The sequence below is a fragment of the Miniopterus schreibersii genome (genome assembly GCF_964146895.1).
Source record: "Miniopterus schreibersii genome assembly, chromosome: X".
NCBI classification, from domain to species: Eukaryota; Metazoa; Chordata; class Mammalia; order Chiroptera; family Miniopteridae; genus Miniopterus; species Miniopterus schreibersii.
The window spans coordinates 85,181,589-85,193,928 of NC_138104.1; the positions used below are offsets into that span (position 1 = coordinate 85,181,589).

Consider the following 12,340-nt stretch of genomic DNA (forward strand, 5'->3'; position numbering starts at 1 on the left):
ATTTGGATTAGATGAATCCTTGGCAACTGAAACAATTTATAAGCTTCCTTTAATGATACAGCTCTTTCCAGGATAGTAATGAAGTTCCTTTACTTAAAATGATTATGTTGCTGACAAACTTCCCTGTATCATTTCTGTGCATTATACCCCATTTTAATGAATTTAGTATAATGCCAGAGTAATATTTGTGTCAAGATATAATAATATTCCATTTAAGAACAAAACTCCCTCATTTATTTAAGGGAAATAAGGCAATTTGGGGATGACACTTGAATTATACTCTAATTTATAATTATCTATGTCTTTAGAAGTTAATAGCTTGAAGTCTGTGCAGAAAACAAGAATTCTACCCATTGGAAGAACAGGAGTACTAAGTGATTTTGAGGGCCCTTCCAAACATTTATTTTGTGATTATATTTAAAGAAAAGAGAGTTAATGTAGAGGTACCAACAAAGATCTGAGTAAGAACTATGAGTCTGGGAGTCAGAAAACTGATATTCTACTCCCAGGATTTTTACAATAACTGTGGAATCTAGAGGAAGTTATAGAATCATTTAACCTCAATTTCCTATGTTAAATATTAAGACACTGGAGTAAAGCATTTCTAAGATGACATTCAGCTATAAAATTGTATGACTTTAAAACATTTGGATCTCATTGTATTCAGATGATTTTGGATCACTTTACTTCTGAGTTTATGATTTTCAATTTTTATGTCAATAATAAAAAGGAAATATTGCAATAAATAACACTTTTCCACAATTTTATGTACCTACACACCTGTTCTGTGAATAGAGCTTCAATGTCTATATATAGAAAGATTAAAAAGTAGGTAATCAATAGTGTATAAAAATGCATGTACACAAAAAAATGAACTCATAATGTATGCAACCTGGGAGGTATGTAAAATATGCAGGTATGGATACCAATATTCTAGGAAATAAAGCATGTGATATAAACATGAAGAATACCTCTTCCTTGATCCTAAATATACCACATATGATTGAGGGTTTTCATCAAAATTATTGGAGATGTGACAAAATATACAAATGTCTCTAATAATGCCCAAAACAACCATTTGAAATTACAACAGAGATAAAGCAGTTTCAGATTTCTGAGAAATGTCACAAATCAGAGTACACACATTTATGAATGCTGGTTTTCAGAATGCTTCCCCAACATCTTGCCATCCTGACTCACTGGCATTTCCAGGCTCCCCTTTGCTTATTTTGAAGGCAATTGAGGTCACCCTGACATTGAAAACACCATGTGAACAAGGTTATGAGATTGTCAACAGCACCCTCTTGTCCTTTCAGACTAAGTATAGCATCATTTGAATGTGGTCTTAACATGAGCTTTTATATGTCTCACCTCCATCAGGGGCCAAGTACAATTTCACTCTGGTTATAGAAATACATAATTTAAAATAATATTTCACAAAAATAATCAATCGACTAATTTGTTTTGATTGGATGTTTCTCCCTACTTGATTCTGAATGGAATACCCGGCCTTGCCATCTTGTCTGTTTGGCAAATTTCTCTTTATTCTTCCATGTTAGATATAAAATGTCACCTCTTATAGGAACTCTCCCAAATTCTCTCAGGATCAATGGCATTTTTTAATTTTTATTTTTGCACATAGCTCCTTTAGAGCACTCACATGCTGCATAATAATTAGTCTTTTATTTATGTGCTTCTCATTTCTCAGAATTTGATCAAGGATTGAGCCATCCAAGCACATTCCTGAAGAGTGAGGTGTGAGGGTGTAATAAAGCACCTCTGTAATAAATTAGAATTGAATTGCTAGATAATTCAGGCTTGACCAAAGCCACTTGCACAAATGATGGGATAGAAACTAATACAGACTGAACTCCAGAGTGAAGATTACAAATGAAATGATAAAAGGAAGAAATGAAAGACGGGAGATGGGAGGAAGGGAGGGGGGAGGAGACAAGGGAAGGGAGGGAGGGAGGAAGGGAAGAAACAGAAAATAGAGCAACTTTTTGTCAGTTTGCAATTCTTATATTTAGTGTCATTCACATGTCATTTCATGGTGTAGCTGCTTGACTTCTTACCATCCCTAATACTAACTGAGTAGTAGGTGAGTGCAGTCAACAGCTACAGCCACTGAAATTCTGAAATCAAGTAATGCAAATATAAAGTCTTTTTTTTTTCTTCTTGGAATGAGTGATTTATTTTCTTACCTTATTAAAATATTTTAATGTGTTTTTAAGGTGTCAATAAAGCTGAAAAATAGAAATAAAAATGGAGAAATAGAAATCAGAAAGCCTATGTAAAACTTGGAACTATATTGTCAAATTGAAAATCAGAGGGAGGATGTTTTAAGCAGACTTTGATCCAGATTTGGCAACTATATCCATGTAAGATAATTTTATCCTCAGTGAAAATAACTAATACTATCCAGTTGTATCAGTAATAAAATATAATTCCAAATAAATTAAAATATATACAAGCAATATTAAATCTCTCATTTTACATATAAAGATGTGAGAATAAAAGCTTGTAGCCAAAAAAAAAAAAATTAGCTTCACCCATTTCTAATGAAATGATGCTAATATTTCAAGTCTACAGGGTGCCCATTTTTCTCAGTCCTGCTCTGCTCTTACTAGAGTGAGACATACCTTATTTCCTTTTGCCCTCAGGACCCAAAAAAGATAAATATTCAATAAACGTTTTTTGAGTGAATGAATTGCCATTGTCTTAATTTTTCTCATTTCAAAGACTAGGCCAAGACTCATTACTTCATAGCCATTGCTATTGTCATTATCATCAATTTCAAATTAATTAGATTCAGTCTTCTAGAGATAAATGATTGTGGTTGCTGACATAGTGAAATTTGAAGAGCATTGTGAATGGCCTTTCCACCAAAAATAATTCCTTGATTCTATTAGCCAATTTAAAAGGTGATATTTCCTTTAAACTTGCTTTGTATGGGTCTGGAAATACTTTCAGTCCTAGAAGGCGGGTGACCTGTTCTTTTTGATGAAAATTCCTTTGCAGAAAGCTTCAATACTCCATAGATTCAGTGGAGCATGGAATTGGTATGGGATAAATGTTATTTTAACATCAGAAAAACTAAAAGAAGAGCATAATTTTGCAATTTATATATTCAGGATAAGTAAAACACTTTATGAAGCTGTAAGCATTGATTTCTAGAAAAGAGATAGAGATATTTCAAAGTAATCCTGCCATCAATCTTTCCCCATAAAGTCAGTCCTTTCTGTTCCATTGTCACATAGATCATTTTGCCATTCCACTTAGTAGTCTGAGTGAGCCTTTTCCCTGCAATGACTTTTGGGTTAACTTTTACATTTTCTGGCTTCATGATATATCCTACACATACTGAGACAAAGGTCATACAGCATTTTTATCAGTGTTTCCTCTATGATATGTGTATTTTTCTGGCAAAGCTGGTAATGAGGGTTTGGGGTGGCAATCTGATAACTCCTTTGATTAATAATGTCCCCCCAGGTTCCATTCATTTCTTTTTGTATTACATCAGTCTTTGATGCGAATTTTGACATGCACAACAAATTACTCTGCTTTTCTTTCTTGACTTTGGTTGCTCCCTTTCTGCAAACACATTTCCAGATGTTGGCTTCGTTGCCAACTATTGCTGACATTATTGCTGACATCCACATCAACCATAATCATTGGTAATATCCACAAGATTTATCAGTGGAAAGAAAGTGGTACCTATTAGAGGACAAGGGGGATTGTTCTCACCCAGAAGGCAATTAATATTGACATCTTTTAGTAAGATAAACAGTGTTGTGCATTGACAGTTTATGTAGAGGTGGTAATCTGTTTCAGCACATCAAATTTTGATATCAGAATTGGGCTTACTATTATAGCACGTTGGCTTCATAGTAGCATTTCAGAATACAGATGTGGCCATGAGGATTTCTTCAAAGTTAAATGTCCACACATATTGTTCTGGTTTCTCAGGTGGCTGGGTGTGATGTTAGGAGTCTTAACGGCAAAGAGCATTCCAGACAAAGCCTTCACTGTTTTATATCTAAACTGGGGCTGAACTGGAAGCAGAAGCTAACACAGAGAGAGAGAAGAGTCAGGGGACCATCTCCACCCCCATTGCTGCTCTGATGGACATGCTGTGGTCATTGAAGAGGCAATGGCACGGTTATGGGGCCTGGGTAACATTTTAGTTGTGTCACTGAGTAAGCCATTTACATCTCTTAGGACCTCAAATTCATCACCTGTGAAGTATGATCTAAAAGCCTGCCTTTTTACATGAGTTTTGTGAAGAGAAAATAAAGTAATTATGCAAGCATTGTGGATGCAGTAAAGTGTTATAAAAATATAGTTTATGATTACCCATTCACACTTTCCTTCCCCATTCAGTATTTATTGAGTATCTATGCGCCTTTGGACCTTCTCTTTTGTCTCTTAGACCTCTGACAATTCTTCTTCCTGCCCTAGCCCTACCCACTGCCACCCCCACCCCATGTCCTGATTATCTCTGACCCGTCCTTCAAGGCTCTGGTTAAATAGCACATTTGCTTTTCCTATTTGTTCACGTTCCTCTCTTCAGGCATTTGATTAGCTCTGCTTTAGTGCTAATACTCTACTCAGTGCATACCTAGCATTTTAGGTTTTATCACAATTGGTTTTGGTCTCCTCTTATATTTGTAAGGTCTTTCCTCTCAGGACTGCAACGTGTTCTTTATTTCAGGTCTCAATGCATGGATTGTGGAGGTAGTAGGGGAGGTTTAAGCTGGGCTTTGTGCATGAAAAGCTTTATGCCTGTCCAGGCAGTCCCAGGAGCTACCAGAGCCCTGATTACAAGAAAGACTCAGAAAATTTCTTGGAGATAATCTTTCTAAAGGAAGCCTCAATCAGGCGGGCGAGCTAAGCCTTTATCTGTTAGCGGAGGAAAATTCTAACTGCAGTGTCGGATGGCGGTCAGATGTGTCTATCGGGCAGCCAGCCCTTTATGAACTCATGTCTGAGCTTGAGGGGGGAAAAATGTGACTACACTCTCAGAGAGTTAATTTCACTAAAACCTCTTTATGAAATAAAAGCAGGATGCAGTGGGGTCTTTGCATTCCCTGACTTGCACTCCTCCTGCCCTACCTAACAGTGTATAACATAGAAGGGAAGAGAAATGATCATTAAATTTTTTGCAGAATGGAGATGTGGCACCTCAGGGGCGGTGACAACCAGCTGAGGCAGGATGGGCTCTGATTAGAGCCACGGGGCCCAGAAGAAGGGGCAAAGATACCAAGCAGTGGACGCAGGAATCCTGCAATAGCAGTGCCCACCCCAACCTCTGTAGGGGACTCACCTGAGGACAGGTGAGGACAGGGTGACAGTTAAGTGGCCAAAGACCCTGTTCTTAAGCACCCACTTATTGGTTCTCAAACTTCCTCTTCTGGTTTCATTTTCCCCCAAGCAGACTGCTCCCCATCCCAGGGATCACCTTCATCCCACAATTTTTGTCACTTCTTCTGTCCTTCAAGGCTGCCAGTTTGGTTCCTTTTAGTTTGATTCCTTCCTCTGCCAGGAAGGCCCTCAGAGCCACCTAAGTGGCCCTTGAACCCCTTTTACACACCTCTCCTCTTACTTCTAGATTCATCTGTAGTGACTGCTCAGTGAAGTTCTAGGTGACACGGGGACTGGAGGTGGCACGAGCTCTTTCCTCTGAGCCAGGAGCTGGGAAAGAAGGATCTGGAAGCCAGAGTGCTGAGGTCGCAGTGTGAGCTCCACAGTTTATCTGCTCTTTGCACAAAGTCCTTTATTTAAATGTCAATTATTGAATCTGTAAAATGAGGCCACGGATCATACCTACCCCACAGTCCACAGGCTGGATCAACCGAGTTAATGCAGAAAACAGTTACCATAGTAAGCAGCACATTGGAAGTGCTCAATAAAAGTTAGCCCATTGTGGGACTCCACAATTAATGTCACTGATATTAATTTTGTGACTCCACAATTAACGTGATTAAGGCTGTGAACTCAGAGGGAAGGGATGGGGTTCGGTGTTGCCTTCATCTTTATTTCCCCATCACTTAACATGATGCTGGGCCTGGCTCAGGCTCATAAGAGACGTGCAACAAATGTTAAAATGTGCACATGATTCAATAATTAACTGAAAAATGAATGTGGTAGTGACAGAGAGACCTTTTATATTTGTGAAGCAGGTCCTGCCCTGAGGGATGATAAATAGGTAAATTAAGACACTAAAGGACAGTTGAAGGAAAGCAACTGTAAAGAGTGGATTCTGAGGTTATATTCTTGGTTTCTTTGAGGGTCATTTGCAGTAGGACTCTGCGATGAATAGAATCTGCCTAGCCAAAAATGTGGGGCCTCACTATTATTCTTATTCAGTTTCCATTGGTTGCTTACCCTTTACCCTTTCCTTAAATAATACATTTTTAAAAATAATAAATAGTGACTCAAACTATACTACAAAAGTAATAAATTTTCCTCGAAGGGAAATATGAAAAGAACTGAGAAGCATGTATGTGCCTCAGAGAAAGCAGATTTTTTAAATACACAAGCAATATGGCTTTTTAAAGGATACATAGGAGGATTCTTTTATTTGGATAACACAATAAATATTGGTGTGAACAGTTGCTTAGAGACCTCGCTGAACCTCACTTCTCTTTGTTTTGTTCTGTTCCTCTGGTGCTTTGTGGTCTTTCTTTACGTGAAGAGGGAATATTGATATTTCGGTTTGGACAGATATGCGGTTTATAAGTACTATGGGGAACACAGTTTAAATAGTTTAAGAGCACCTCGCTTGTGAAAAGAGAAAAAGAATACCACTTTTATCTCTTATTTATGAAAATTTTGCACACTTTTTCTCTTTCAATTCTCTCTTCTGTATCAATTATACATTATATACTGCAAAGATTCATATAAAATTCCTGTTAAACTTATAGATAAATTCTTTTTTTATTGTTCAAAATATTACACATGTCTCCTTTTTTCCCCACTGACGCCTTCCACCCCACACCTACTCCCCTCTCCAAGCCTTCACTACACAATTGCCTGTGTCCATGGGTTATGCATATATGCATATAAATTCTTTGATTAATCTCTCCCCACTCACGCACCCATAGACCCGCACCTTCCCTCTAAGAGTCATAAGTCTGATCCATGCTTCCTTGTCACTGAATTTATTTTGTTCACAGTTTATTAAGTTCTTTAGATTCCACATATAAGTGAGATCATGTGATATTTGTCTTTCTCTGCCTGGCTTATTTTGCTTAGCATAATATTCTGCAGGTCCATTCTTACTGAGCCAAAGGGTACGAGATTGCTCCTCTTTACAGCTGCGTAGTATTCCATGGTGTGAATGTCCCACAGCTTTTTTACCCACTCATCTACCCACTGATGGGCACTTGGGCTGTTTCCAGATCTTAGCTATTGTAAATTGCGCTGCTATGAACATAGGGGTGCATAGGCTCTTTCTGATTGGTATTTTGGGTTTCTTAGAAGTGGGATCACTGGGTCAAATGGAAATTCAATTTTTAATTTTTTGAGGAAACTCCATATTGTTTTCCATAGTGGCTGCCCCAGTCTGCATTCCCACCAGCAGTGCACTAGGGTCCCCTTTCTCCACACCCTCGCCAGCACATGTCATTTGTTGATTTGTTGATGGAGCCATTCTGACTGGGGTGAGGTGACACCTCATTGTGGTTTTAATTTGCATCCCTCTGATGATTAGTGACCTTGAGCATTTTTTCATATGTCTCTTGGCCATCTGCATGTCCTCTTTGGAGAAGTGTGTATTTAGGTCCTCTGCTCATTTTTTAATTGGATTGTTTTTCTTTTGTTAAGTTGTATGAGTTCCTTATATTTTTTGGATATTAACCCTTTATCAAAGGTGTCTTTGGCAAATATGTTCTCCCATACAATGGGCTCCCTTTTTGTGTTGTTGATGATTTCTTTTGCTGTGCAGAAGCTTTTTATTTTGATGCAGTCCCATTTGTTTATTTTCTCCTTCGTTTCTCTTGCCCTAGGAGATGTACCAGCAAACATATTGCTCTGAGAGATGTCTGAGATTTTGCTGCCTATGTTTTCTTCTAGGATTTTTATGGTTTCATGTCTTATATTTAAGTCTTTTATCCATTTTGAATTTACTTTTTCTTAGATTGCATCATTATTCCAAATATAAGCATTCATTCCTTTTTGCTCCTGCTAAAATTCAGGTTTCCAGGAAATGGCTATCTTATATGTTGCAAGTTTTAAATCATAAGAGGGTATGTAGTTCACTTTTCAAAGGAGACTGTCAATGAGGAACCCTTATGTCTAATTACCCAATAAGGTTAATTAACATTTTTATTTCCTGGGGGCAGAAGAATCAGCCTCTAGATTCATGGTTTTTGTTGAGTCTCTTGCATTTTCAGATGTCTGCATTGCCAACTTTGTTGACCAAGCTCCTCCAAATTGTGGTATTTGTTTAACTTTTTAATGCTATTTTTTAAGTAGGTTCATTAAGGTATAAATGACATACTGTAGGCTTGAAATATTTAAACTGTACAATTTTATAAGTTTTGACATATAACTGTGAAAATATCACCATGGTCAAGATAAAGAAAGTATCCATCACCTCTCAAAGTTTTCTCATGTTTTAAAATTTCTTCCTCCTCATTTCTGTTCCCTTTTGTAATTTCCCAGCCCACTCCTCTTGCTAGGTAACCACTGACCTGTCTTTCAGTGTATATTAGTTTGCAGTTCTTATCAGGTTATATAAATGGAATCATACAGTAGGAAATCTTTTTTATCTGGCTTTCTTCACTCATCACTATTATTTTGAGATTTACCCATGTGTGGCATGTATCAATAATCCATTCATTTTATCGTCAAGCAGTAATCCATCATATAGATATATGACAATTTGTTTATTCTTTCTACTATTCATGGAAGTGATGGATATGTTCTTTATCTTGATTGTGGTGATAGTTCCACATGTGTATGAACATTGCCAAACTCACCAATGTCGTCCCAATAAATTTAATAAAAATAAATAAGCAAATAATAAAATGTCAATTATACCTCCATAAAGCTGTTAAAAAAAACACATTAGAAGAGATAGGGCATAAGATATATGGGAACTATTTTTGCAATTTTTAATAATAAATCTAAAATTATTTCAAAAAGCATTCATTTTGGCAATTGGGCGGCCTGGGAGGTGATGGGGCAGTGCGGCCTCAGCCGATGTGACTGGGCAGCGACCTTGGTCTGGAGAAGATTCAGGATGACCAACGAGGAGCCTCTTCCCAAAAAGGCTCAACTGAGTGAGACAAACTTCAAAGTTATGGCACTAGATGAGTTAATTTTAAGATGGAAACAGTATGAAGCATATATGCAAGCGTTGGAGGGCAAGTACAGGGATCTGGACTCTAATGATGTAACTTGCTTAAGGGAGCTGGAGGAAAAACTAAAGCAACAACAGCAAGAATCTGCAGGAAGGGAAACATCCTTGCAATGCGACTAGCAACCAAGGAGCAAGAGATGCAAGAGTGTACAACTCGAATCCAGTACCACAAGCAAGTCCAGCAGCCCAGAGTTGCCCAACTGAGATCAACAATGGTAGACCCCGCCATCAATTTGTTTTTCCTAAAAATGAAAGGTGAACTGGAACAGACTAAAGACAAACTGGAACAAGCCCCAAATGAACTGAATGCCTGGAATTTTATGCCTGATAGGTGAACAAATCATACTCCCCAGTCAAGACTTCCCTGACAGTCCCACTGCCACAAAGCTGTGGTGGGACAGCCAAGTACTCGTTTCCACTCCAAGACTCAGACTTTCTGAGCCAGAAAAGCCACATTCTTATACTATCCAGCTTGTATTGGTTAATGTAAACCTTACCAGATGACCCTTGTGTTTCAGCTTCTCTTCCCCCTCCCCTTGCTTCAGAGGCCTAATGGCCTCGGACTATTCTGAAGATGTGGCCACCTCCGAACAATTCCCCTTCTAGAACATGTAGACACTTGAGAAATGTTTCTGTTTGAAGAAATTTGAAGGAGACACAGAAGTCTTAAGTCTATGGCACACTGTGTCTTCAGACAGTCTGGAGGAATGAAAACCTAGAGATTTAAAATCATGAATTGAACATGTAAAATTCCAGTCAAATGTAAAAATGGAATATGCATTGCTCTTACCCTTGAGCATAGTGACTTAGAGACACTATATCAGTTTTGCCAATAAGACTGTGGACTTCATGATTGTTGTTGAACTTCTTGGTCAAAACTCAAATGAGGTGAATTTTGCATTTAAAGGATTTTTTTTTCTTTTTTGCTAAGAAACAACTTAATAGTTACAAAAGAACCAAATAATAGATATCAGTACAAGTAGTTGATATATTTAACCATTTAGTTTGGGGCTCTATTACCTAACTGAGCCTTAAATCAATGTGGTTTTAATCAATGGTTTGTTCTTTGAATGGTTGCTAATAGTCTTACTGAGGGCTGTACAAACATGAAGGTGTGGTATCAAACTGGTTTAAACTGTTTGAAGCATTATAAACATTCATTTCACAACTAGATTGTATAAGGATATTGGCTGTAATGGGACTCACTGCATTATTTTTTTAGTAGTGAAATTTATTAAATCCCCATTTCATTCAACAGGCACATGTTAAAAGAGCATTGTCATTGGTGTTAATGGGGGAATGTGTTCCTTCATCGTATTTTGGGCCTTTTGTATCACACTCTTGATATTAAATTAAGTGTGCATTGAAATAGTTGGGTTTGTGTGTGTTTTTTTAAGTTCAAGGAATACTATGACGATTTTGGTGTACTTTTAACGTTTTGATTTTGGGGGGCTGTGGAGAGCAGATTGATTTTGGGGAAATTGTTGCTGTGCTCTTCAAAGGAAAGGAAAAGGCTATGCCTCTGTTTTCCAGCTGGTATCATAAAAGACAAGGAAACTTGACACTTGTTACTTTTTGATGCCTTGTCCCAGGATATTGAAGTGGAAATTAATGTGGGACAACTTCACAGGGTGCCTGCCAGAAGGTTGGGGAAATAATGTGTTGGAACTGTGGACTGGCCTAAGTGAGACCTTTTGTGAATCATGTATAGCAAATTCACTTGACCATTTAGATAAATGAGGAGTTTTCTTCATGCTTCCATCCAGTCCTGGAGATGAATTCTTTTTCTTCAGATCATTCTATAAGTCACCAATTTGAATTTTCTCTTGGTGATAATGGAGTTTAAGATGAGTGAAGATAAATGTTCCAGATTGTCCCAACGTTTAAGTGCATTACGAACAAGGGTGACTGAAGTTCTCTCTTCATCATTCAAATCAGTTCCAAACAGGCAAAAAGTTAATGGAGAAGTGTCGAATGCTTATCCCAGAGAATCAAGAGCTTGGAAGGCAGCTGTCCCAGGGACATATTGCATGACTTGAAGCAGAGTTGGCTTTACAGAGGAAATATAGCGAGGAGCTTAAAAGCAGTCTGGATGAACCCAATGACCATCATTCAACTTGATGAAGAAGTAGAGGGCATGCAGAGTGAGTGTCATTCTGGTTCTTCAGCAACAACTGAAGGAGACATGCCAACAGGTGGCTCAGTACCAACAGCAGCAGCCTCAAGCCCCAGCCCCAAGTACCAACAGGACTAGGTCTTCCCAGCCTGTAGGACAGGCAGAGGCCCCAGGTAAAGACTGCAGTCAGCTGGCCAAGGGACCAAGCAATGAAAGTTCTTCCCAGCAGAGGACATCTGGGTCTGGGTGTCACAGGGTGGGGGGAGACAACTGAAGATGGCTTTCCTTCTTCTCCAGAGAATGGTAATAAGGCCTCCAGCAGCTCAGAGGAGAGAACTGGCAAAGGAGGTAGGAGTTACATGAAAGTGTATGACTGTGTAGACTACACTTCATATGGGGTATGAAAGTGTAGACTGTCCCATGGGCAGTGAGATCTCTCTCACCACTCAAATGACACAGGCTCCAATCCTGACCCTCAAGAGGAGAAAACAGTGAGGGGGAAAGGTAACCAAACTGAGGATTCCCTCCCCCCCACATTCAGAATGGCTTGGGCTCAAGTGTAAACGTGCAGAGTTCAGTTTTGTAATATTTTTCCAGCAATTTTTTATACAGTGTCATTTAACTTGGGAGGGGATACTACCCAGAAAATTACCTCCTACTTTTGTCACAATTTGCCTTTTTTGGTGTTTTTTGGGTTTTTTTTTTTTTTCCTCTCTTTTCCTTTGCTTCAATACCTCTGTCACTTTGGAAATTGTAGCAGTTAATTACTTTGCTGCTAAAAGGACATTTTGTGTAGGGTCAGGTTATTTTTATAGGGGTTAATGTGAGGTTGTAAATGGAAATCTTTCCTTCAAGTA

At 38.3% G+C, this 12,340-nt stretch overlaps 1 pseudogene across 1 annotated transcript; it reads left to right on the top strand.

Annotated features, from left to right (window-relative positions):
• The first annotated feature begins 9,244 nt into the window (after positions 1-9,244).
• LOC308551406 (pre-mRNA-splicing regulator WTAP-like) lies at positions 9,245-12,069 on the top strand (annotated as a pseudogene). The gene is made up of 2 exons: positions 9,245-9,698; positions 11,306-12,069. The product of its transcript is annotated as a pre-mRNA-splicing regulator WTAP-like (transcript).
• The last annotated feature ends 271 nt before the right edge of the window (positions 12,070-12,340 follow it).